The 13,402-nt window shown below is 38.5% G+C and overlaps 1 long non-coding RNA gene across 2 annotated transcripts; it reads right to left on the reverse strand.

Moving 5' to 3' along the window:
• On the reverse strand, positions 1–12,175 carry LOC106456296 (uncharacterized). 2 transcript variants are annotated; one of them, XR_001290451.1, is made up of 4 exons: positions 12,124–12,175; positions 7,742–7,822; positions 367–442; positions 1–35 (listed from the first exon to the last, which is right to left on the reverse strand). It is a non-coding gene; the product is annotated as an uncharacterized LOC106456296 (long non-coding RNA). The 2 variants fall into 2 exon arrangements; XR_001290450.1 differs by lacking the exon at positions 12,124–12,175 and adding an exon at positions 10,586–10,765.
• Between the last annotated feature and the right edge of the window lie 1,227 nt (positions 12,176–13,402).

Below are 13,402 nucleotides of genomic sequence, written 5' to 3' on the forward strand. Positions count from 1 at the left end.
ACCGGGCCAATACCGCAGATGTCTCCATAAGTCCACTGCAGACATAGACAGTGAAAATACAGGATTAAACACATGTTAAAGCATCAAAAGACCAGTTCAAACATTTAAAAAGTTTCCAAGTGCTTCCAAATGTACAAGAAGCATAAAGATAAATGTCTCATAAGATGCAATAATGCAGCAGTACAGCAGGATCAAATTTTGTGCACCGATAAACACAGAAAAATATATTCAGAGCTGTGATACTAAACCGTTTAGAAAATGTGGGCCACAAAGTGCCAAGAGCAGCACATCCCACAAGCATCTGTGAGGCACTGGAGGTAGAAGAAGAGGTTCATACATCATGAAGGCGTTCTCATTCATACTGACCTGATTTGTTACTTCTAGCGTGGTTGGGTTGTAAGTGGTAATGCCATGTGTCCCCACTGAGAAGACTCGCTTGTACCTGGAACACAGAGATGGAATGAGTCAGAAACATAGCCTACCCATCACCAACCACACATCGAAGCAACACCTACACCAACCCAGGCAGTCACATAATATTCGCTGAGAGTGTGGGGAACAGGGCGAAAGTGTGGTGGTTTTTTATTATTATGCGAGATCCTGATAATCTTGACAGCCTTGAAAAGAACCACATTAACTTATCTTAAAATTCCCACTCCGTTACATGTGACAGGGTAAGAATAATGTGAAATGAAAAGCTCTATTTTTGGCCCTCTGTAAGCCAATGACGACTCAACCAAAGTAACTTTATAAAGACTGGGTTACCTAACGGCATCAACCATATTCAGGTTGGTTAGGTCAGTTCCCCTTTTCCCCAAATAGGAATACAGGATACAGCAGCATGATTTCCCATACCATTTGGGTTGCACTTCATTCCACTCCTTCAGGGAACGGAAGTTATAGTCATAACATTGTTTTCAGGTGTTTTGTGAGTCACAGGAAAACCTTAACTCCTAACAGTATCTAGCTTCACTGGCCCTATACGACAGTGAACGTGAACAATGTGTAGTTTCCAAACATTTACACACTGCCTTCAGTGGGTTTTGATTTTTGTCTGTGTGAGTCATCAAGGCTCCATACAAAACAGTGAGGCAAATTTAGGTTATTCATTGAATTTTAGGGCAGGTTTGCGCATAGGCAATACACAGAATGCATTTAAATTTTAAGGGAAAATCCAGATAAATCTCTTTAAATCTGTGATGCGGGGATTGGGCTCGATATAGGGCATGTCACGTCTAAGCGCACGTCCTCCGAAATCGCTTTTGTTCTAAGAATATTATCTGACATATTACAACAAAAGGTTACAACCTTTTGTATCTCAGCAATTCTGTGATGACTCATTGTTAAATAGGGATGAAAACACAAATTCAAGAGAAGTTATGAGTGGTGCTTTCTAACATAACAGGAAGGAAGTGCTGAATTCTGATTTCTCAGTATTCTAGTATGTTACGCTGACAGTGTGCACATGTCAAATGTGGCAGATCAATATGTGCTTGGTTGGAGTTTTTTGGCAACAGCAACATTTTCAGCTGTTTTTGCCCAATTCATACATTTTCATTTTTAAATTAAGTTATTTATGCTGTGTTTATTAAGAGAAAGAGTGCAAACACAGTGTGTTTACATATAAATTGTACCTGGTATCGATGTGCTTTCCATAAGTCTTAAACTACCCTTATTCCTGCATATTTTGCTTTTAACACAGGAAATGGGTGAAGAGACTAATTTAAACCTGCACACATACATGAAAATACACAACATAAGAAAAAAAAAAAAAAAAACAGAGTTTGTACAATTCTAATGACCTTTAAAGTCCATATTTGGAACAAGCACCTTGATTCTTCAACCCAGCTTGAACGCTCTTAAACAAGTTTTCTTTTAATAGTTCTCTGTGTTTCTTGAAGGACATTCAAAGTTCTTCTTTGGATGTTGGCTGCCCTTGTTCCATTTTCATCACTGTGTTTTACCCATTTACTGATTTTAAGTCCAGCTCTTGTGTAATCTGGAATATATTAGCCTTTACTCATCATTTTTGTACCTTACAAACGGCTTCTTGACAGGTACCTGAGAGCATTTCTGCATCTTTGATTAGGCTTCACTAAATATATAATGGCTCAACGGTCTTTGCTCATTTTTTTTCAGTTTCATCAAATTTTTAAAGGAAAATTACAAAAAGTCTGGTTTCTTTGAACCAAAATGTAAAGACAAGAGTGGTAGCTCAAGATATTTGCACAGTACACAGTACAGTGTGCAGACTGAACATGCTGACTTAGTTCCTTTCCTTTTTGTACATCCTCATTAGGTCCCGTTAACATGAGCTAGTCCAATGAGAAAGCCGAGTAAGAGGAAGTTAATATTAGTGGTTACTTTTACATAATCCATTTGCAATTCTGTATGAATGAAATGACTAACACAAGTTGACAGGCAGTTGCTTTAGGCAATGCCATTAGGCTCAGGCTCATCCCTCAGGCTGTCCCACCCCTTCTCCTTTATATACCAATGTCATGTCCTTCTTGGGAAGCTTCACCCTTAGAAAACTATATAAATTGCTTCATCTCTCTTGACACCACTGCCTCTTTTGCATCATTATGTTATTTTAAGGAATGAAGTCTAAAACCATGAGTCTGCCCTGATCTCAGGGTTCTGGCTCTCTACATGTCTTGACCTTGGTGCCAAATGGCTTGCATTGGATGTCAGCACAAACTTCGTTAATTATTAATTCTCTGTGGGCTGATAGACTAAAATAAGCAAACAAACAAAAAAAAAAAACAATCTTGGTACAAAGGCAATATCCAGTCTTCTCTATCTGGTATACATGTGGAGGAAAAAAAAAAAAGAGCCAAATTTATGCCTAATTTTCTGATTTAACAATTAATTCATGTCTTTAAATTGAACCTGTGTTGAATAGTAGAATGTAGCTGCTAATAAATAAACTTAACTTAAAGAACTTTGTCATTGTAGTTATACAACGAAATTTGTTTGGTAGCTCACAGAGGCCAGCAGCATTAAAACAAGAAACGGCATAGTAAACCAAGTAAACGTCAATGCCATTATTTTAAATGAAACAATAAAGACTTAACAAGAACTGACTTTCAGGATGAAGCACACAATAACAGGAAGAAATGAATACACAATGTAAGATGAAGCACAACTCAGATCAATTTAGGAGAGCAGATTATTAGAATGATTATTATGCAGTACTATGCAGAGATTATGAGAATGATTATTCCTATTATATTAAACAACCTTTAAAGCACTTTTGCAAGAATCCTTTAAAAACATTTTAAACATATGCTGTTGACTTTCAGATTTACATTCATACAAAGGTATGAAAATCAACTGGCCAAGACCTGGAACAATCATGTGTTTAGCCATCCATCATGGTAATAGAAGCAAAAACAGGTACAGTTTACACCACAGATATAATCACCAGTCTCCTCTCTCCATTACTAAGGTTTCATAATCTTCCCATTAGGCAACTTCCTGTACCGTATGTGACTGAACACTTCTCAACCGTCTCTCCTCAAAACGTGCTCCATTTCTCACGAAGACATCTGAGCTTAAGAGTTGTTAGTAGGGCAACACAAAATAATCTTTCGTACAAGACTCAACATAAACACTGGATAACAGAGATGCAGAAAGCAGTGAATAGAGTGCGCTCCAAAACTATAATACTATGAAGGGAGGCAATGACAAGACCCCAAGTATAAACACAGAATTTTAACGGTGAAAAAGATGCATAGCTGTACTAGCAATAAGAAAATGACTGCTTTAAACTGAATAACAAAAAACAGAGATTGTGGCACTGTATTAACACACACCAAAATGATAACACTGTCAAAACGGTGCTCACACAGCTCCTGGATGACATTTAAATTTTTTATTCCTGTGGAAGCCGTAAGGGTGAGCCTAGTTTTTCAAAAGACTGAATAGAGGTGCTACACTTGCAAACATAAAGCAAGCTATAAAAGAAAATCAATTTGTGTAAAAAGTCAGGGAAACATCTTAATCTAATACTCTCTAAAACTAGTCACAAGATTTGACTAAATCATGTTCACAAGCATATTTCAGTGGAAAACTCTACAGCAACAGACTTGAGTGAGTGAACTCAAGTCTACGAGATTTTCATCACTGTTAGTAAATCTGAAACTGAATCTGAAATGTGTAAAAAAGGAAGCGGGCAAAAATACAGAAACAAAACCTTTTCTTTTTTTTAAAAATTTTCCCACCACCATCCCTGCAGAAAAGACCACAAATATTGTCTCTGGCCCAATCCCTGTGTCCACACTGGAAAGCGAATGCCTGATTTATAGTACTGTGTTGAATCCCTTAAGTAATGAGCGACATTTATGCTAGTGTGCTGGTGTGTTTGTATCGCTCTGCCATCACAAGCGAAACTGAGCCATTCACACTGAACTTTGAGAAACTCTTGAACAGTTACTTTTACTGAAATGGAGGAAGGAGAGACTCTGAACAACCGGCCCTGCGTATATGGACTGTTAGAGCTATTATGAGGAAAACCTCCATCTGTCTACACTGGCAGAATACAAAGTATTCCATTAGCATGTTGAGGAAGACAGATACAGTAATAGCTTAATACATTTTGTTTCACTGCGAAATCATCTTTGTGCTAATCAATAAACTGTGTTTACTACCAAACAGACCAATCACAGTGGAGGTCTGCATCACTGGGATGTACAGTTACATTTCTGGGAAGGTACACATCAGGTACAGCATATGGTACACAGCTAAGCCATAGCCTACGCTGTAGATTTACTGCAGTTCTATAAATAAAACATAAGGGCTGTCCTACTGTAATTGGTAAAGTGCATGAAGGCTCTCTTACAGACAATTTGAGCCATTTATTTATACTTTCCTTAAGTCTCTATTTCTGCAAGCTTTGCCTATAGGAAGTCAGTTTGTAGCACAGTGCTGTTAAAAAAGGGGTTGATGGAGATGATTTAGTAAAGTGTAAGAAAAAAAAAAGTTAAACAAAAAATAGAAAACCAACCAAAAGTTATAAGAAATAATTAAAGTTCTGAGAAAAGGGTTTCATTTGAAAATGGATAAATGCAACAACTCACATATCTTCTTTATTAAATCTTTTTTTAATTTTATTTTTTTCCTTAACTGTGATGCTTTGGCAAAAACAAATTGATTAACTGACAATTTGTCCTTTTATTCCTTCTGTAAGGCAACTGGGAATGTCACATGACATGTCACAAAGTCTGTCTCTATCACACATTAGAGTGTGACTCTGAGGCACTCCTGTGGCAACCTGAAACAGCTTCCTCTTACTGCGGGTATTGCAATTGCATAATTAAATAAAACCAAGAACATCGTTCCTTGGCATGCTTCGTGGTGTGGCAAAAAAGTGCTTAATTGGTTGGTTAAAACCAAATGGTATAAGATATTTCTCACTACCCACTAAAGACAAAAGCCACCCACAATAAAGCTGGTATAAAGCAAGATGAAAACCTGCACCCTAATGAGAATCTTTCTCTCTGCTGATCTATCAAAGCCCTGTGTGGCAGATCCTCTAAACTGCGTTTGACTTGCACCAGAGAGACTGCTCAACTCAATCTCTGGTTGTCTACGTTTTCTGTCTGAGGCACAGAAATGGGTTACACAAGCACCAGCTCAAGTTTCATTTTCATTTCTCTGTGATCACCCACTCGCATAATTCTCTGCCGCCCTACTCTTAACTTTCTGTCACTTTCTCGCACTCTCCTCAGTGAGTCAGTAAAGTGACCTTCAAATGTTGATGGCAATAATTTATGTTTACAAAGGCCATTACATGTGATTCACATACTTTCCCTGCTCAGAAAACCATTCCCCTATGGATGGGAAGAGACTATAAGGATAGAAATTCCTGTTCACTAAAGCATTGACCTAATGACCTGCATTTAACTTGGGTCAGGAGGGTCATGACGTGAGCCTTGCAAGTCCGATAAACCACTAAAAGGACCTTAAATTGGATCCTCGTGTTGCTCAAGCATAAGAAGGGTGAAATCAGGAAAAAAACACATTTAAGAACATGCAAACAGATTTTTTTTAAACCAACAATGCTTATGGCTCACTGGTATGCTTTAGTTGCAGCTTGACAAAATTATATGAAATCTAAAACATCTTTTATTTTTATTTTTTGTTTTAAAGCCATTTGGCTACTATATGTTGCATTTACTGTCAAATTGCAGTAGTACAAATACATTTCATTCATGTTGCATGAAATGCCCTGCCTAACTTCACAGTTACTCCGTTTCAAAATAATCCCAAACATGATCATATTTATTTTTACCACAACTTCAAAATTGTTTCATAAGAAAAGTAAACATCTTATTTTATTAAATTTCTATGATTTCATAGCTGCGATGAAAAGTACCAAATAATCATAACAGGCCAGTCACAAATAATTTTCTGGTCAATGTTTTCTTTAAAAAAAAAACAAAAAAAACCCTCTTCTAACAGATTCTTCTATTAGAAGAAGAGCTGCTGACCTCTGGTCTAGGGTTGGGTTTAAATCATGTCTGGGAAAATTAGCTCTGGCTTTCTCGTGATGGCAGTGTAGAGCACTAGCAAACATATTCGTCCCAAGTCTCCCATAGATGTTCAGCTAAGATGGGATGAATGAAAAGGCCATTACATATGATTCAAATTTTCCCTGCTCAGAAAACCATTCCCAAAAGGATGTGAAGGGACAATGAGGATAGAAATGCTCAATCATAGGACATTCAATTATGCTTCCCACACCAGCAAGATTCCTCATAGAGCATAAAAGAGCCACTGGATGTGTTCACTGTAGGGGTCATCGTACATCAACGCACGTTTCTGCCGGACACTTCAAGAAGCATTAGTGGATGAACCTCTGACGATGCCTAATGCTTTGCAGCCCTGCTTAAGTTTCCCAGGTCAATAGCAGGCCTTAATGGGACAAAGGCATTTAGAAAGCAAGTATTGGTAATGTGATCCCACCTCCTGACTGCTCAAACTAGGACTTGTCCTTTCTATTAGCTTTGAGGGCTTCCAAGTACAGGGCAGCTACTAGTTTTACACATTTGCCGGTTTAAGGGTTCAATTTGCACACTAACAGAACTTAAATGCTGTATAATGTCCCATAAATCAGTGTATGATGGACTTTGGGGGCTAATCAGATACATGTTCACAGATAAGTACGTTGGCTTCATTGTATTGTATTACATCATAACCGTTTTTAATCTCCTTTTAAAAATGCATTAACATACAGTGGCTCAGTTACTTCCTAAAGGCATAGTTAGGATAAAAATCAGTTGGGTATCTTAACTTTTCTACACACATAAAACACATTAGCTTATAATTTTTATAAGGTAGGCAGTAAACATGAAAGAAGGCATGTTTCCCCAGTCCAATAGGCTCTTGACATAACAAAAATGTTTGATGTCTTGTCCCAGCCAAGATATAATACAGTGTTTACTGTTGTTTAATCTCCTGATAGGCACTCATTACCACCTACAATGTTTGACAGAAAAAGAACACTAGCTCTATCATTTAGTAAAGCAGCTTTTCATGCATGACCCCCTATATTTTCCCAAGATAAAGAAGCCAAAAATAAAGAAAGATCTAAGTGATAATTTGGGGACATTTCCGCTTTAGATCCACTTTTTTGTGAAATTATACGCATAACATCTGAAACAAAATATACCGAAGACACTGAAATACTATTTGCGAGTCTAAAAAAAGAAAAACAAAACAAAAGTTGCATTCTTACTTTCCCCTCCAGGAGTGTTTGGTAGTATAGAAACAGGCCAGGTCTCTGTTTTCTTTGACGACATTCATCTTTTCACAGGACCTAAAACACAGAAGGAAAGTTACCATGACAGGAATTTTTTAAAAAGCAAGTTTTTCACCTTCAACAAATACAAAGGTCAAGGAAAAACATGTTTTAAAGATGTTCGTTTAGGCATTTCTTTAGGGTAAGTATTATATTTCCAGTTGTCATATCAGCTGTTACCAAAATCCTTAACCCAGACTTTTGTAATTCACAACCATACCATGTTTAGATAACACACATTCCAGTATACCGTGACACACATGTCACACAGTCTCTGAACATATTTTGACTGAGATTTCCACCAGATACCGAACTAATACAGTGCAAACAGTGATTATCCATTAACAGGGAAGAGTCTTCTGCAGCTGGGAGTCCATGACTGAGTCATTCTTCACTGTTATAAGCTACAGCAGGGACAACCCTGTCTCTTCATGCTCTACCTCTATCCTTTATAGTTGCATTCTTGCAGACTCGCTTTGAAAAGTGACACCCCCAAGGAACCAACTGGGATATTACAGCTTGCTCAGCATAAACAAAGGGGAAGCAAATGTCTCCATTCCATGCTGATAACCATAGGTGCAAAAACAATACAGCAGTTCACGAACTGAGAATGTGTCAATAAAGTCTGGCATGAAGCCAGCATGGATAATTGAGGCTACGTAAATATACAGAAGTTAGATGGTGTCTTAGGGTTTGGCCAGGCTCCCAATTTGAATTTACAATGGGAAGGAAAAATAACTGTAATCACTGTAATTTTACTTCCAGACTAGCTGCTATCAGGACAGGTGCACAAGGATTAACAGGTTTGCTTTTCCAGCTGACAATAAAAACAAAACAGAACATTACTTTAAGTAGCAGACAGTTAACGATAAACCAGTCACCAGAACACAGTAGAGAAAAGGTGGGAAAAACTGCCTCTGCTATCCTTAGTGCAGTAAATTGTAAGCGACTGCAATGTGACAAGGGGAACCTGTGTCAGCATTCTGCCAGGATCCTGGAAAAAAAAATCTGACTCCAGTTTTCCTTCCTCTCCAGATCGGAGTGCAAATAAAGCAGGGAGCAGCAAAATTATTCATCTATGCATTTATCACAGTTTCTTGTTTTTTACCGAGGAGCAGACACAATATTAGGCAAATTTTAAGTATGGCAACACAGGATGAGGATCTTCCAAAGTTTTAAAGGTTTGACATCGCTGTTTCAGGAAGAATAAAGAAATAATTTATTTCCCTCCGAATATACCGTCATGTAACTGTATAATCTCATACAGGCAGATGTTAGCATGAGGGACTGCATAGACTGTGCTTTGCTGCAGCACAGAGCAGAGCAGTTTTATTACATTACTGGGATGAGTGTGCTGCTACGACTGTGGAAAAGAAAAAAACAAGGTAGATTCCAGTGCTGGGTCATGTGATTTACCCCTCCCTGTACCCATCGGTCCCTTTTTGCCCTTATCAACAGCAAATTATTCCTGGTCTATCCTCAAACACATTTTAACAAAACAGAAAAAAGAAATATGAGATAGGCGAACCCAGCACACTGCAAGCAAAGCACATAATCAACATGACAACTTGATCCAAACAGATTTTCACAACTTTTCCTTTAACAAATACAGTTTTTAATAATCAAAGGTCTTGTTATGTGGATGTCTGTGACAATTTCCGCATTCCCACAGAGGATACTGGGGTGTCCTTTTTTACCAAATATCTTTATCTAATACCATGTTACTCACAAGGAACTACCCAACTAGACTGCAGCCACAGGTTGTATCCATCACAACAATTTGATCAGGTAACTCTCAGTACTCTACATACTATAAAAATACCATTTAGTTTACAAGGCTAGGTCACCTGTTTCCTTTGGAAAGCAGATGGCTGACAAACTTTAGCATCAGAGTGGGTGCAAGGGTCAAAATATCATGTGCTATGACATCACTATATGGCTCTAACAGGTTTTTTTAATACCTTTAGTTTAAATTCTCTTCTCTGCAATGATATTAGTGAAGCTCGTGTAAATTAAAAGGCGCAATGCTCGAGTAGGGAAACACATGAAGGATGCAGACCTTCAGAACCATATAAAATCTTATATCTAGGCCAGGCCAGGCCAAACACATAATATGAGCTTGATAATCTTATTTTCACCTGTTTTGGGTTTTTTGTGCCCTGCAGATATATTGCAACACACACCGACATTAGCCAACTATATGAAACAATCTCTAAACCGAGACGGGAACTTAGTTTGCATTATCTTCTGTGGATCTGCAAGGATTTTATGCAAATATCTTCTCGAAAACTATCATTTCTTCTCTCTTTTTTAAAAAAACAGCTAACTAGAAATATAAAACTAACAGTTACACGAAATAGGCTGAAATGGCAAACAGCAATTCTTAAATTATGTGCAGGTTGTGCGCTGGCTGCTGATCTGTCAAGTAAATCCATGACAAACAGCATTAACGTTACCAAGCAATTAGCCAGACTGGTTCATTTCAGCAGGCCTACGCGGTTCACTGTCAGGCTAAGCACGGCGGCATAGTTTTGCGACGTCGACACTTGCTGTTCCGCTTAACTACAGTGACCAGCCGATATACTTTGTTATCAGCGTCTGTTTGACAAATGCAGAAAAAGGGGCTGTGGCAGGCCAGTGCTTGGGTTAGCCACCAGCTAACGGCTAACTAGCACATCACTCAGGTTTTATGGACGAACTAGCTAGTCGCATTAGCGACGGGGTTCAATCAAGCAAACATTGGAGAAGCAGACAGTGGCAGGCGCTAACGGCCGCGTTTACCTGTAAAATCGCTAACGGGTGTTATTCGTAGCCGTCCCTCAGCCCCCCACCCTCCTCTGACTGTGCCCGGTGCGTCTCAGTTTTCCCAGTGTGATGCTGAAGGTGCTCAGTTACGCCGTATTCCCCCCAACTGGACTCAGGACGCTGCCATATTCCTCATACCAAAAGTGTGCTACTGCGCAAGCGTGAGGCCTGCCTGTCATGCGGCTGTCAGCTGATTGGTTTGTCAGGAACCAACATTGTGAAGATACCTGATACCAGATCGGTTATTACGTCGAATCATTCTATTTTTCAATTGGTACATACCTTCGAAACTGACCTCGGAACAGTTCAGCGATGCCATATACTGCGGAAGGGGTTTATTACTGGAAATCTCTAGTTTCTTTTAGAGAAGAAATGACCGAATATGCGACCACAGACATAATACTTACATTTCCCTTTTCACCAAATAGTCGAGCACATACAGATTACACACGTAAAGAAGTGAAGGTACTATTAAAAATTCAAGTAAAGAGGTATAAATAAGAATAAGTAGTTTGCAAAATTATGCACGATCAGGGAATGAAAACGGAGTACAGCTCCTCTACTTGCAAGTAGCCTGTTGTATAATTATTAATCCAAATAACCTTCATGACTAAAAGTGTCTGCTTATTTTTCATCAAAGTTATGTATGACGAAAATAGAGGGATAGACGAAGGGATGCTTGGTAAACTGGACAGCAGATTAAACCTCACTGATTCCTTTATATTTTACTATTTACCTCTTAATCTTACAAAAAAAATTAGCAGAAAGAGAGGGGAAATAGCTGGAAAGAACATATTTCTGAACAGTAGCCTGTTCAATAAAAAGCAACTCCTGGGATAAATACAACTATTCTGCCCCCTAGGGACACTTTCCCATCAATGCAGCAATTCCTTTTGTTCAGGCATAGTATTCATACAGCCAGTTTCCCGCACATGGGTTAAGCCTGTTCCTAAAGTAGAAGAAACATTAAATGAGGATCTCCACTTAAAAACACTAGACCGAATCGGTGTCTGACAGAGAAGTTCCAGAGCATAATAAAGGACACAGATATGTCAGGCACAGTCAAACAACTTTAAATAAACACGTAGAAAACAGTATTTTTCATCCTTCCCCAGTAATCCTAACATGAATCTACACACTGCTTACTGCACTGTGTTATTTTTACATCATTTTATGTATTTTATTGCTCATTATATTTCATTACTTTTTTTGCATTCACATTCATTTTTTTCTCTTTCCATTCACTTTCCATGCATTTGGTCTTGAAATGACTCACATTCGTATAATATTACATTTCTTTTTGACACATTGTTCATATTTCAGCTGCCCATCAAAGTAAACTACCTGAATACAATGTTAACTGTGAACAGCCTACAAAGAAACAACTGAGATGTATAACAGGACCATCATAAAGGCCTCTAAGAAAAAGTAACAATTTGTTACTCTTTAAAAAGTTACTCTCGCGTGTAACTTTACTGTTTTTCAACCCCTGTCTGAATTTTTAAGTGACTCACCGTGACTGCAGGTAAAGAGGAAACATCTTTGCCTTGTTACTGACTGTTACTGACAGATGTTGCAAACTAAACTTGAGCAGAGCAGCAGTCACGTTATAAGCCATCTGATTAGGTGACTAACCATGCGCTGCCCGTTAGTCTAATTTAATTAGAGCTAGAGAGACATGAGGGGGAGAAAAAAAACATTTCCGTCTTTTTCCATGGAGTCAAATGGAGGGTGAAGTTCTTGAGGATGAGAAGACAGTGCCAATCAGTGAAGCTTTTATTTGGCTCAGATGATGTCCACTGCATTTGACTGATGGAGAAACAGACCAGACGATCAACAGAATCTGAAAGACTACAAAAAGACTAACTGTCTAGTAAATGCAAAATTAAAAGCATTGCAATCTGTTGCTGAAAATATTAAATTCCGATATTTAGAACTTTATAGTCTTTACAAAATGTATAGCTGAGAGTTTGGCTTTGTTGTTACAACCCTCTGGGTTAGACTGGACAGGGTTCCTGTGTTTGTGGTTTGTGCTCCTGTCATACTTTTTTTTCTAGCCAGATGGTGCCACCTACTGCTGTATACTGTGCAATGAATGAGCTCAGGCAGGTAATTGCTGCATAATAAATACTTTGGTAGTGAGACTTGATATTATGTGTGATTTGGATATAAAGGCAGGAGGCCAAACCGGAGGTGACAGAATTGAAGATGTTAAGATTTTCACTGGGCAAAATGAGTACATCACAGAGACAGCTCAGGCTGAGTGCTTTGGAGACAAAGTTAGAGAAGAAAGGCTCAGATGGTTAGGGCATGTGCAGAGGAGGGGTTGTGGATATACTAGGGAAAGGGTGTTGAAGATAGAGCTGCCGGGAAGTCCACATAGAGGATTAATGGATGTGTGCTAGGAATAAGTGGAGATGGAGGCAGGTAATGCGGTGTGGTGATCCCTAAAGGAAAAAAAACCAGAAGAAGACAATTTAGGCTTTTTGCAATCACAAGACAAGAGACGGAAAAATAAAGTTGAGACGAAATGAGAGGAAAAAACAAAGTGCATGTAATGATCGAAATGATTAATTAGTATTTCAAACTCTTAACTGCTTTCCTGGCTAATTTTCTATTAGTAAAACATTTTCAGTTCTCAGTGCAACGCCTCCAAAGATTTTTACACTACATATGCAGTGTTTGGCTCATAAAAGTGTGAAGGTGCTGTGTCTCTTCACACTGTCCTCCTCTTACACGGTCTGCTTTTATTCTGTGTGTGTGTGTGTGTGTGTGTGTGTGTGTGTGTGTGTG

This window comes from Pundamilia nyererei, unplaced genomic scaffold (assembly GCF_000239375.1).
Source record: "Pundamilia nyererei isolate P.nyererei 1_Seehausen unplaced genomic scaffold, PunNye1.0 scaffold00087, whole genome shotgun sequence".
NCBI lineage: Eukaryota > Metazoa > Chordata > Actinopteri > Cichliformes > Cichlidae > Pundamilia > Pundamilia nyererei.